Source organism: Schistocerca nitens, chromosome 8 (assembly GCF_023898315.1).
Source record: "Schistocerca nitens isolate TAMUIC-IGC-003100 chromosome 8, iqSchNite1.1, whole genome shotgun sequence".
NCBI classification, from domain to species: Eukaryota; Metazoa; Arthropoda; class Insecta; order Orthoptera; family Acrididae; genus Schistocerca; species Schistocerca nitens.
Window position 1 is genome coordinate 215,768,560 of NC_064621.1, and position 13,572 is coordinate 215,782,131.

Below are 13,572 nucleotides of genomic sequence, written 5' to 3' on the forward strand. Positions count from 1 at the left end.
ATTAACATGTAACTTCATATGTCGCCTAGATGCTGTAGTAGGTTGTCACCGTAGAACTTTGTAACCAACAGGCACGTACTACTTGATACCAGCCCTGAGAACAGCAACGTCAGTAGATTCACAAGGGCTGAAAGAGAGCGAAAACGCCAAAAACTGTTGACCTAGCAGTCCGTACTCTGGGGAGCCCGACGGGCGGGGCTAAATGACGTATAATGTTGCAAGCCTTATTTGGCAGAGCATTTACGTTTAGCTTTCAGCTGAACAATATTGATACCAAATACGGACTTAGTGCAACTGCACTAACATCCCCGCCTGAGGAGCAGTAGACAGGACCTAACAAAACAGTGATTAGCAGGCGCCTGCAAGAGACCTGCGGGATTGGCTGGTGGCTTTAATTGGGAAAAACAGTGCCCCCACGCGACTCTTTAAAACCCCTAGATTCCGCATTTTGGCTGAGTTCTCAGACGATCTGGGCGCCGAATCCGCGTCCGTCGATTCCAGCGTCGGTCCAGCTCCGTGTAAGTCTGCTCTCTCTCTCTCTCTCACTCTTGGAGTGCCTCAGAGAACAGTGTCACTTTCAGATGTTTTGTTTTGCAACTAAGTTGCTGCCTTAAGATGCTGATAATGTTTGCTACTGTGGTTAGCATCCACTCCTGGGACTTCTGCACTGGCTTCTGTTGTAACAGTTTTATTCATGCTTTTTCTAACCCCAGAACTAGCCTCCAGTGTATTAGTTAGTCCTGTCTGGAATAAACAACTATTTCAAAACCCTGTTTGTCCAAGGGTCTCCACAGCGAGTTCCCTACCAAGTCTCGCCACCTGCATTTCTAGTAAATGCCTGTACCACTGCTGGCTCAGATAGAAGAAAACAATCAAATGCCTTCACTGTGAATTGTCCTTCTGCCTTTTGCTCTGTACCACTCGGGAGCGCAGACTGACCAACAACCCCTTTTTCCCTCTCCCAGCCAGCCGGAGTGACCGAGCGGTTCTAGGCGCTTCAGTGTGGAACCGCGCGACCGCTACGGTCGCAGGTTCGAATCCTGCCTCGGGCATGGATGTGTGTGATGCCCTTAGGTTAGTTAGGTTTTAGTAGTTCTAAGTTCTAAGGGACTGATGACCTCCGCTGTTAAGTCCCATAGTGCTCAGAGCCATTTGAACCATGTTTCCCTCTCCCACCTATGTCAGGACATGAGAACCGTGGGCCATAAATGACAGGGGTGAGTGACGGCTGTCGAGAAGTGTACAGACGAATAGATGTGCAACTGTTGAGCAACTCACCACCCGGATGAACCATGGGGCTAGCAACAGTGTCTAATGTGTACGGGCCTTCCCAGCAGGCGCCTGTTTGAGGCACCCACATTGACAACTGTTCATTGGCGACGAAGGCTGGAATTTGCGCATCAGTACCGTAACTGGACGTGCGCTGTGTGGCGAGAGGTGCCCATTTCGGATGCATCACGTTTTATGTTCCATCGGACAAATGGCCGTTGGCGTGTACGGCCCTGCAACACTACTTGGATGCGCCCAGGACTGCGGCGGGAGCGTTATGGTCTGGATAATGCTTTCGTAGCATTTTCTGGGTGATTTCGTCATTTTCGAAGACACGATATGTCAACACATCTATGCATCTGTCCTTAGGGATCATGTCCACATCTACAAGCGGTTTGTTTTTCGTTGGCACAATGGCATCTACCAGCTGGACAATGCGAGATGAATTTATTGTATTCCTCTGGCCTGTAAACTCCCCCAATTTAAAACAAATCGAGAGTCTGTGGGACCACCTCGAACGGACTGTATGTGCTGTGGGTCCTCAGCCGAGAAACCCTGTCCAGCTGGCCACTGCACTGGAGTCGCCGTGGATTCAAGTCCCTATCTGTACTTTCCAGAACCTTACTGACTCTCTTCCTGCACGTCTGTGCTGCAGTAGGTGGCAATTGTCACTTTTGACAGGTGGTCACATTCGTGTGATTGGACCGTGTACTTACTCCTTACCTCTCACTGACAGAAAGTTTTCCAAGTAGTTCTGCGATAATTTAATGTAGTCGATTTGCCATTTGGTGGTTAAAACTACGCTGCCGCGGCCTGTTTAGTTGTCCCCAGAAAAGGCACACATGAACTGATCAAGATCGAGACGTTCTGGTCTAAGCGTTGTGTACAATAAACGCACTGATTTCCCCCGCGGTATTTGCCACCATTGCGCCAGCCCCACTGTACTGTTACCCTAGTAAATAAAATGGTGGCCTGCCCGGGTAGCCGAGCGGTCTAAGGCACGGCTTTCCGGAGCGGGAAGGAGTGCCTGGTCCCCGGCCCCAATCCGCCCGGCGGACTTGTGTCGAGGTCCGGTGAGCCGGCCAGTCTGTGGATGGTCTTAGGCGGTTTTCCATCTGCCTCGGCGAATGCGGGTTGGTTCCCCTTATTCCGCCTCAGCTACACTATGTCGGCGGTTGCTGCGCAAACAAGTTCTCCACGTACGCGTACACCACCATTACTCTACCACGCAAATATAGGGGTTACGCTCGTCTGGTGTGAGATGTTCCCCAGGGGGGGGGGGGGGGGGGGGTGTCCACCAGGTGCCGAACTGCATACTAACCCTGAGTTCGGCGTGGGGCGGCGGAGGGGTGAAGTGTACTGTGGTAGTCGTCGTGGGATTGTGGACCACTGCGGCTGCCGGCCGCGGTGGCCGAGCGGTTCTAGGCGCTTCAGTCTGGAACCGCGGTACTGCTACGGTCGCAGGTTCGAATCCTGCCTCGGGCATGGATGTGTGTGATGCCCTTAGGTTAGTTAGGTTTAAGTAGTGCTAAGTTCTAGGGGACTGATGACCTCAGATGTTGAGTCCCATAGTGCTCAGAGCCATTTGAACCACTGCGGCTGCAGCGGGCACAGAGCCTCTCCGTCGTTTCTAGGTCCCCAGTTAACAGACAACATACAAAAAAAATGGTGAATGCGCTGAAGGATTACAATGATGCAAGGGTTAAATTTTTTTGTGCACTGATGAGCAAGAACTTCATGACCACTACACACAGCAGTATTGAACGATCTGTCTAAAGATTGGTTTGATGCAGGTATCCACGTTAGTTGGTGACGTGGAAGCAGAGGCGAATCCAGAGGAATAAAACCTATTTCTCCGTAATCTCAGAAATAAAGCTTCTTTGCAACGTGGCTTCCAGACTTAAGTTTAAAAATTTTCTCGCTATTACAGTATTATTACACTGTGCACTCACATTAATGTGACCACCTTTCAAAAGCCTAAACAACCACTTTTGCAGCACGTTACGCGCAGGAAGAGAGCCAGTGACGTTCTGGAAGGTACCGACGAGAATATGGGCAGTGGTCACATTAATGTGACTGGACCGTGAGAAAAGGTGAGCGTGCTTCAGTACTAAAGTAAGGGAAGTGTTAAAAATTCTTTATAAACCGATGAGCCAGAACTTCATAACCATTGACTACCGCGAGTTTGAATGATTAATCCGAAGACTGGTTTGATGCTGTTATCCACCTTAGTCTGTCACGTGCAAACAGAGGTAAATCCAGGGAGAGTGAGGTGGAGAGGGGGACGACGGAGGGAGTTAATGTGACTGCTACAGTCCCTCCCCACGATCCTCCCCTCTCCCCAGAAGTACACCTATTTCTTCTCAATCTCAAAAAAAAAAAAGAAAAAAAAAGTTTCTTTACAACACAGCCTTCACATCTAGGTCTCGGCAATTTTAGTTGGTGTCACAATAAATTAAGAAAACGTCCTCGTTTAGTGTAGAGAATCTGGAGACGGCTGCTTCAAGCTACATTCATCTGAGCCTGCCACCTGCCACTATGCTCAAATCTTAATCTGTCTTGCAGTTTGTACTCTGGTCCCACTCCCACCTACAGTTTCCTCCATTATCATCATTATTATCAGGTTAACTATTCCTTGATGCTTCAAGATGTATCCTCTCAGTCTGTCACTTCTTTTAATCAAGTTGCCGATAAAGCTCTTGTCTCCTCAAACCGATTCAGTGCCTCCTGATTAGCTAATTGACGTACCATTCTTATTTTCAGCCTACCTTTGTAGTACCGCATTTAAAACGTCTGTCTTCTGATACTGTCTTTCTTGTCTTTATCGTTGATCGACCACGTTTCACTCCCATACCAGACTGTCTAAACAAATACTTTCTAAAAATACTTCCTGACGCTTTAATTTATTTTGATGTGAACATATTCGTATTAAACGAATGTTTTTCTTATTATTTCCACTCTGCATTTTACAGCTTCTTAGTTTCTATCATCTCACCGCTACTTTTGGTGTACTATTGCATGACCTAATTCCCTCCGTATCGACTAGTTTCATTCGACTACATTCGATTACTCTTGTTTTACTTCTGTTGATATTAATCCTGTACACGATGTATTCCGTTCACCTGATTTTCCTAGTCTTCCTTCGTTTTCGAAATAATTAAAATGTTATCAGCAAATATTAAAGTTATTATATTTTCTCTCTGAACTTTAATTCCCTTTTCAGTTTTCTCCTTAGTTTCTCTACTGCTGTTGAATGTACGAACTAAGTAACGTGAGGATAGCCTACAGTTTCACCTCGCTCCCCGGGATATTGCTATTGTATTAACAGTTTAACAGTTTGGACTAGTGAAGGATGGAGACGATTAGAGAAAGAGGAAAAATAGCGAACAGCAGGTATTGTACAAATCGAAGGACGTTGTGGCTGTGAGTAGACATAGAAGACCGAAGTGTTGAGCACGTAATGCGGCGAGGAGGCCAGATAAGCAGGCAGGTGGTGGGAGAAGACATCGGAGGCAACAAACCGAGGGGAGGACCACGGCTGAGATGGACTTCGGGATCAAAGAGGGTATGTGTGAGATAGCTGAAGAAGACTACGTGGCCGGAGGAGATTGGCTGTCGAGGCCAAAGACCGACTGCCGTTTGTGTGGCCAACCTAGCATGCACTTATAAGTAAGTACCAACTTCTCATAAATGTACGAGTCACCTGCGAAAAGCCTGGTATTACAACTAATACTACGGGTTTCCGATTGTCTGACCATAATGTTCTCAGTAAATAACGAATGAATTATCTGTGTAATCCAGTAAATAGTATACACAACGAACGACTTCTTTTGATACCACAAGATCAGTGCCAAGAAATCGGTACCCTGAAGAATGGTGAACCGATACGGATCGCATTACTGGCATTGCAGACTCGTTTTTATTTTTAGTGAGGAATCGTGATAACTTCGCTTTTAACATCTGAAGTAATTGTGAGATATGTATGAAAGCAATATATTCTACTTTACAACTTACAATTAAAATATAGAGAAATTCAAAATTAATATAGCGATTACAAGCGGCTGTAACTCGTATTTAATGCATAGTGATAAAAGCACTCCGTCTTCAGGCCACAAGTGGCCCATCGGGGTCATCCGACCGCCATGTCATCCTCATTTGAGGATACGGATAGAAGGAGCGTGTGGTCAGCACACCGCTCTCCCGGTCGTTATGTTGGGTTTCTTTGACCGGAGCCGCTACTTGTCGGTCAAGTAGCTCCTCAATTGGCATCACGAGGCTGAGTGCACCCCGAAAAATGGCAACAGCGCATGGCGGCTGGATAGTCACCCATCCAAGTGCTGGCCACGCCCAACAGCGCTTGACTTCCGCGATCTCACGGGAAGCGATGTATCCACTGCGACAAGGCCGTTGCCAATGCAGAGTGATAGAATGATAAGATTTACAGAGAATGAGAAACAAAGCGAAAATATTTTACACGTTTTATAGTATTCTATATGACTCCCCTTGGTCACACAGGCTACATCTGAACGTCAATCCATTACACTCTATACTTTCATAAGCTACGTCTAGTCACCGACACAAAAAACGCGCGCTTTGAGTTCTGGGATTGTTTTCGGCAAATGAGGCAACACACAAGGGTTTCTGTAAAGTCACATAAACAGAAATCCATACATGTCAGGTCAGTTTCGGAGATCTAAGTGGTGAAGAGCAGAACATGGTGCCGCCACATCCAGAACGACCGGACCGACAATTTAGAAGATGTAGATTTGAAAATGTGCAAATATGCATACCCCAATGAGGGGGTGCTCCAGCAAAATTTTGACTTTGTATTACATTCTTTGTAACTGTTGTCGGTGTGTCGCTATGCATTAACAAATTATAGCTGAACCGTAATTGGTTTCTTCATTTTGAATTGGCCTGTACTGTTCGGAAACAACAAGCGACCTTGTTCGTTTCTTAGTGACGCTATGACCGCTAAAGTGCGCGTCATTTATGACGGCGGCCGAGTTTAGGTTCGTTCTGCGCATCTGACGTCACAAAACACAGTCAGCCAATGAACAGAGAACGACGTTGCCAGAGCTCAACTGCAGTGCAGAGCACAGACGAGTGTCTTCAGTTTTAGAAACGTTCAGTCATAAATAAAGTAATTGAACAAAATCAATGTCTTGATAGCAGACTTTCCTTCATGGAAAGTTTGGAAAAAGCATTCTTTATACCGATTGCTTCATATTCTATTAATTAATTAAACCAAACAAGCAATAAGCCTCCTAATTCAGGCGATAGCAAGGAAAGGTGTTTGTATCATTCTCACTAACCGCTTTTTCGCAATAAAGAACAGCGGTAATTGTTTATTTCCTATTGTACTTCGACGAAACGTGAGTAATTCATAATCATACCAACAGTGTTTGTCCGTATTTTGCGTGATATTTTAAAGTCCTCCGGGAGATATATTGAGCGATAAGCTGTGTTAGCGTAATGGTTAAAGTATATGGATGCCAAGTGAAAGATTCTGAGTTCAATCCTTGATTGGTGCTTAACACTTTCGTTATTTAAAAACAATATCGAAGTCTTACTTCATGAATTTTATTCGTTTGAATGTAATTTTTTGAAATTTCTAGTGGCAACTAAAATCGACCGTACGAAAAGTATACGCTATGGACTTTTACCTCTGCAAACTCTTCAAACTTTCGTGCAATGGTTTACTACATCTAATGCTGCACAATAACTGCGTTGAACATCGAAACAAAATTAAGTCATTTATGGGGGGAAGGTATCAGTCAAGAAGATGTGTAAAAATCAGATTTTTGTGAAATTGAACGATAAAGTGTGTCAAAGCAGTCGAAACACCATGTGTCTGCACAGGCGAGCAGTGCAATGATGACAACATCGCGCACATCGCGGAATGCGGGGAGCACGTCTCTGTAGCAGCGAAAGGGTTAATGCGGCCGTGGTGGCTTTACTTCATAAACTGCGCGCTCCCCCCTAAACGTAAGTTTGCGAACTATACTATACTATGGCGCTGCTTCTCTTGGCGCGTACAACTGGCAACGCAGTAATCTCCCGCGTCTGGGCGGGCATGCGCGAACCGCCAAGATAAAAGAATTGAACTATAGTTGTGCACGAAGATGATGGGGCCGGGTATACAAGTGAATGAACACTACAGGTGCACTGCTGCAACGAAAACGAGGATCTGCCGTCGTGCACGAGCGTCTAGATGCAGAGAGAGCGTATCGCGCAGATAACGGCGCGCAACTGGATAGGGACTTCCCCGACTCCCCAACATATCGCTGCCAACCGCCAAGCTGTCGTAACAGCAGCTGACTTGAGAATGTCTGTACTTTTATTTCTTCACTAGCTGAGTAACCGGCGTTGCCCTGGTATGTAAGTGTTTCTACCAGTCCAGCTTCCCCTCTCTCTGTCCATCTCCTCTGCCGCACTCTCTGTCCATCTCGTTCTCCCCCTTCTCTATGTCCACCTTCTACACCCCCCACTCTCTGTCCATCTCCTCCTGCCCCTCTCTCCGCCCATCTGCTACTCCCCCATCTCTCTGCTCATCTCCTCCTTTCCCTCTCTCTGTCCATCTCCTGCTTCCCTCACATCATCTGAAATATTCGTTGCACAATGGTACAATTCTGTAGGTGCATTCAGCAGCATACACTAATCAGCCAGAACTTAATGACCACCTACCTACATCTACATCTACATCCATACTCCGCAAGCGGAGGGTAACTTGAGTACCTCTATCGGTTCTCCCTTCTATTCCAGTCTCGTATTGTTCGTGGAAAGAAGGACTGTCGGTATGCCTCTGAGTGGGCTCTAATCTCTCTGATTTTATCCTCATGGTCTCTTCGCGAGATATATGTAGGGGGGAGCAATATACTGCTTGACTCCTCGGTGAAGGTATGTTCTCGAAACTTCAACAAAAGCCCGTACCGAACTACTGAGCATCTCTCCTGCAGAGTCTTCCACTGGAGTTTATCTATCATCTCCGTAACACTTTCGCGATTACTAAATGATCCTGTAACGAAGCGCGCTGCTCTCTGTTGGATCTTCTGTATCTCTTCTATCAACCCTATCTGGTACGGATCCCACACTGCTGAGCAGTATTCAAGCAGTGGGCGAACAAGCGTACTGTAACCTACTTCCTTTGTTTTCGGATTGCATTTCCTTAGGATTCTTCCAATGAATCTCAGTCTGGCATCTGCTTTACCGACGATCAACTTTATATGATCATTCCGTTTTAAATCACTCCTAATGCGTACTCCCAGATAATTTATGGAATTAACTGCTTCCAGTTGCCGACCTGCTATATTGTAGGTAAATGATAAAGGATCTTTCTTTCTATGTATTCGCAGCACATTACACTTGTCTACATTGAGATTCAATTGCCATTCCCTGCACCATGCGTCAATTCGCTGCAGATCCTCCTGCATTTCAGTACAATGTTCCATTGTTAAAACCTCTCGATATACCACAGCATCATCCGCAAAAAGCCTCAGTGAATTTCCGATGTCATCCACAAGGTCATTTATGTATATTGTCAATAGCAACGGTCCTACGACACTCCCCTGCAGCACACCTGAAATCACTCTTACTTCGGAAGACTTCTCTCCATTGAGAATGACATGCTGCGTTCTGTTATCTAGGAACTCTTCAATCCAATCACACAATTTGTCTGATAGTCCATACGCTCTTACTTTGTTCATTAAACGACTGTGGGGAACTGTATCGAACGCCTTGCGGAAGTCAAGAAACACGGCATCTACCTGGCAAGCCGTGTCTATGGCCCTCTGAGTCTCGTGGACCAAGGCCGCGAGCTGGGTTTCACACGATTGTCTTTTTCGAAACCCATGCTGATTCCTAATAGCCTATATGTCCATCTTTGGCACGGATAACAGCGGCGACGCTTCGTGGAATGGGAGTGGTGAGGCCTTGGTAGGTCGCTGGAAGGAGATGGGACCAAATCTGCACACATGTCACCTAATTACCGTAAATTCCGGGGAGGGGGCGATGAGCTCTGACTCCACGTCACTCACAACCCAGATGAGTTCGATTGGGTGTAGATCTGGCGAGCTTGGAGGCCAGTACATCAATTGTATCTCGCCACTGTGTTTGTCGAACCTCTACATCACACTTCTGACCTTGTGACATGGCGGATTATCATCTTGATAAATACCACTGCTGTCGGGAAACATGGTAGTCATGAAGTGGTGTACGTGGTCTGCAACCGATGTACAATACTCCTTGACTATCATGGTGCATTGCACTAGCTCCACTGGACCCATGGATGGTCACGTGAATGTTCACCGGAGCATAATGGAGCCGCCGCCAACATGTCTTCGTCCTGCAGTACAGATGTCGAGGGGCTCTTCCCTTTGAAGGCGACGTATTTGCACACTCTCATTGGCATAAGATGCAGTATGTCCACCTTTGGCACAGATAACAGCGGCGAGGCGTCGTGGCATGGAAGCAATGTGGCCTTGGTAGGTCACTGGAGACCATGCAACGCTCTGCCACTGCGCCAACGTCCAGTGCCTATAATCATGTGCCCATTTCAGTCGTAGCTGCCGATGTTGTGGTCTTAACATTGGGATTTGCACGGGTCATCAACTGCGGAGGCCCATCGTTAGGATTGGTTCAAAATGGTTCAAATGGCTCTGAGCACTATGGGACTCAACTGCTGTGGTCATAAGTCCCCTAGAACTTAGAACTACTTAAACCTAACTAACCTAAGGACAGCACACAACACCCAGCCATCACGAGGCAGAGAAAATCCCTGACCCCGCCGGGAATCGAACCCGGGAACCCGAGCGTGGGAAGCGAGAACGCTACCGCACGACCACGAGATGCGCGTTAGGATTGTTCGGTGCGCTGTGTGTTCAGACACACCTGCACTCTACCCAGAATTAAGTCTGATGTCAGTCCCGCCACAGTTCGCCGTCTGTCCACCGCCAGTCTGCCCGGTCTATGGAGTCCGAGATCTGTAATGAGGGGAGGTCGCCCAACCCCACGACGTCTGGACGTGGTTTCACCTTGGGTTCACTACGTGTTGAAGATACTCACCACAGCACTTCTCGAACACCCAAAAAGTCGTGCAGTGAAAAGCTCGTGCCGCACCTCCGGACCATCAGAATCTGCTCTCGGTGAAATTCAGGTGGATCACGCGCCTTCCACACACGCGGACAGCGCGCTCGCTGATACTACGAGGTGCATTCAAGTTCTAAGGCCTCCGATTTTTTTTCTAATTAACTACTCACCCGAAATCGATGAAACTGGCGTTACTTCTCGACGTAATCGCGCTGCAGACGTACACATTTTTCACAACGCTGACACCATGATTCCATGGCAGCGGCGAAGGCTTCTTTACGAGTCTGTTTTGACCACTGGAAAATCGCTGAGGCAATAGCAGCACGGCTGGTGAATGTGCGGCCACGGAGAGTGGCTTTCATTGTTGGAAAAAGCCAAAAGTCACTAGGAGGCAGGTCAGGTGAGTAGGGAGCATGAGGAATCACTTCAAAGTTGTTATCACGAAGAAACTGTTGCGTAACGTTAGCTCGATGTGCAGGTGCGTTGTCTTGGTGAAACAGCACACGCGCAGCCCTTCCCGGACGTTTTTGTTGCAGTGCAGGAAGGAATTTGTTCTTCAAAACATTTTCGTAGGATGCACCTGTTACCGTAGTGCCCTTTGGAACGCAATGGGTAAGGATTACGCCCTCGCTGTCCCAGAACATGGACACCATCATTTTTTCAGCATTGGCGGTTACCCGAAATTTTTTTGGTGGCGGTGAATCTGTGTGCTTCCATTGAGCTGACTGGCGCTTTGTTTCTGGATTGAAAAATGGCATCCACGTCTCATCCATTGTCACAACCGACGAAAAGAGAGTCCCATTCGTGCTGTCGTTGTGCGTCAACATTGCTTGGCAACATGCCACATGGGCAGCCGTGTGGTCGTCCGTCAGCATTCGTGGCACCCACCTGGATGACACTTTTCGCATTTTCAGGTCGTCATGCAGGATTGTGTGCACAGAACCCACAGAAATGCCAACTCTGGAGGCGATCTGTTCAACAGTCATTCGGTGATCCCCCAAAACAATTCTCTCCACTTTCTCGATCATGTCGTCAGACCGGCTTGTGCGAGCCTGAGGTTGTTTCGGTTTGTTGTCACACGATGTTCTGCCTTCATTAAACTGTCGCACCCACGAACGCACTTTCGACACATCCATAACTCCATCACCACATGTCTCCTTCAACTGTCGATGAATTTCAATTGGTTTCACACCACGCAAATTCAGAAAACGAATGATTGCACGCCGTTCAAGTAAGGAAAACGTCGCCATTTTAAGTATTTAAAACAGTTCTCATTCTCGCCGCTGGCGGTAAAATTCCATCTGCCGTATGGTGCTGCCAACTCTGGGACGTATTGACAATGAATGCGGCCTTATTTTAAAACAATGCGCATGTTTCTATCTCTTTCCAGTCCGGAGAAAAAAAATCGGAGGCCTTAGAACTTGAATGCACCTCGTACTTGCACAGTGCGTGTGTCTAACTAGCAGTTATTCCTCGCCAGTTGACGCTGGTATGGCCTGGACAGGTTTATATCAACAGTAGGTCGGTAGACACAATGTCCTGGCTGATTAGTGTAGCCGGCCGTTGTGGCCGAGCGGTTCTAGGCGCTACAGTCTTGAACCGCGCGACCGCTACGGTCGCAGGTTCGAATCCTGCCTCGGCCATGGATGTGTGTGATGTCCTTAAGTTAGTTAGGTTTAAGTAGTTCTAAGTTCTAGGGGACTGATGACCTCAGATGTTGAGTCCCATAGTGCTCAGAGCCATTTGAACCATTTTGATCAGTGTATGTGAATACTGTCTGCTAAATGTGTTGCGAATAAAGTCAGTAGCAAAGATGCAACAAATCTAAACGTCATGACGTCATGCCTGGTGCGAATGTTTTACTACATGAAGCCGTGAACAGCGAAAATGTAGTAAGCGATAACGTTTTTTTCTTCCATTATTTTGTGTGGGTTGTCAGCGAGAAGACGTTTTTCGAAGGTTTAAAATTATATGTAAAGTTTGTTGCAAGTCTCTAAGTGTTCTCGTTCTTAAATACTGGATGTAAAAATCTGCGTATTTGCACGTCGAGGCCTACACTCCTTTTTCACCCTCATCCGACCCCTCTGATAGGGAGGTGGTTCTAAAACCCATAAAAATCCGTAATTTTGGAGTTTAACGTGTTTAGACAGAAAGACAAAGTTTTAATGAAACTTTAAATCACGTTACGTTTTTTTCGTGATCTGATTTTGATGAGCTGAAGCCAGTACGGTACTCCATACTATGCTCAAACCCCACGAAAATTCGTCTAGTGGTTTTGGAGATTAGCGTGTTCCAGGACAAACAGGCGGCCTCGACAGTTTTACGGATTTGTTAGTAATGTAGATTTGTCAAGACTTCTTGTTTCGTGGCCTGTCTGAGCTTCAAGGCTAGAAAACGACGTATGACACAACTCTGTACCACAAACTCCATCATCGTCTCCATCAGCTGTGCGGCTGGTCCCGGCGGAGGTTCGAGTCGTCCCTCGGGCATGGGTCTGTGTGTTTGTCCTTAGGCTAATTTAGGTTAAGTAGTGTGTAAGCTTAGGGACTGATGACCTTAGCAGTTAAGTCCCCTAAGATTTCACGCACATTGAACATTTTTGAACGTCTCCATCAGGAATTGTGTCTTCTAAGCCATTCCGTCGCTTTACAATTTGTCCCGCCAACTGCTTGTAAAATGAAATGAGAAGGGCCAACTAGGAAAAGGGCTGCACTATCATACGTACAGGCTTATATGGAAATAGAATACAATTTTTTTTCAAAAACTATCAGGCGTTTTTAAAGATTGAATATGCAATTATTTGTGTAGATTAGGTATTATTATATGCATGTATTATTATGTTGCAGAAATCTGATGAGGCGGAAGGAATGCCACTGCAGTATTTTTGCAAAGTTTTCAGCAAATGCTCCGATTACGAGAACACACTTTAAACAAAATCAGTCGCTGGCCTCACAGGAAAAGCAAAAGGATCCGGGAAGCTGGACGAATAAAGATGATTCACCCAAACTAATCATAACAATGCCTTATTGTTAAAAATGAAATATAACGCTGTTCATATGCTCATCCATAGCTCTATTTTGACAATTTTCTGCGAGTTGTTCACTTTGCTGACGAGAGGTGCCCGCAGTGGATATGTTTAGGAAAGTACGCGGACAGTTAAAGTCATTTGAAGGCGGTAATGTGGTCCAGAGTAACACGTGATTCCGGTACATTTAG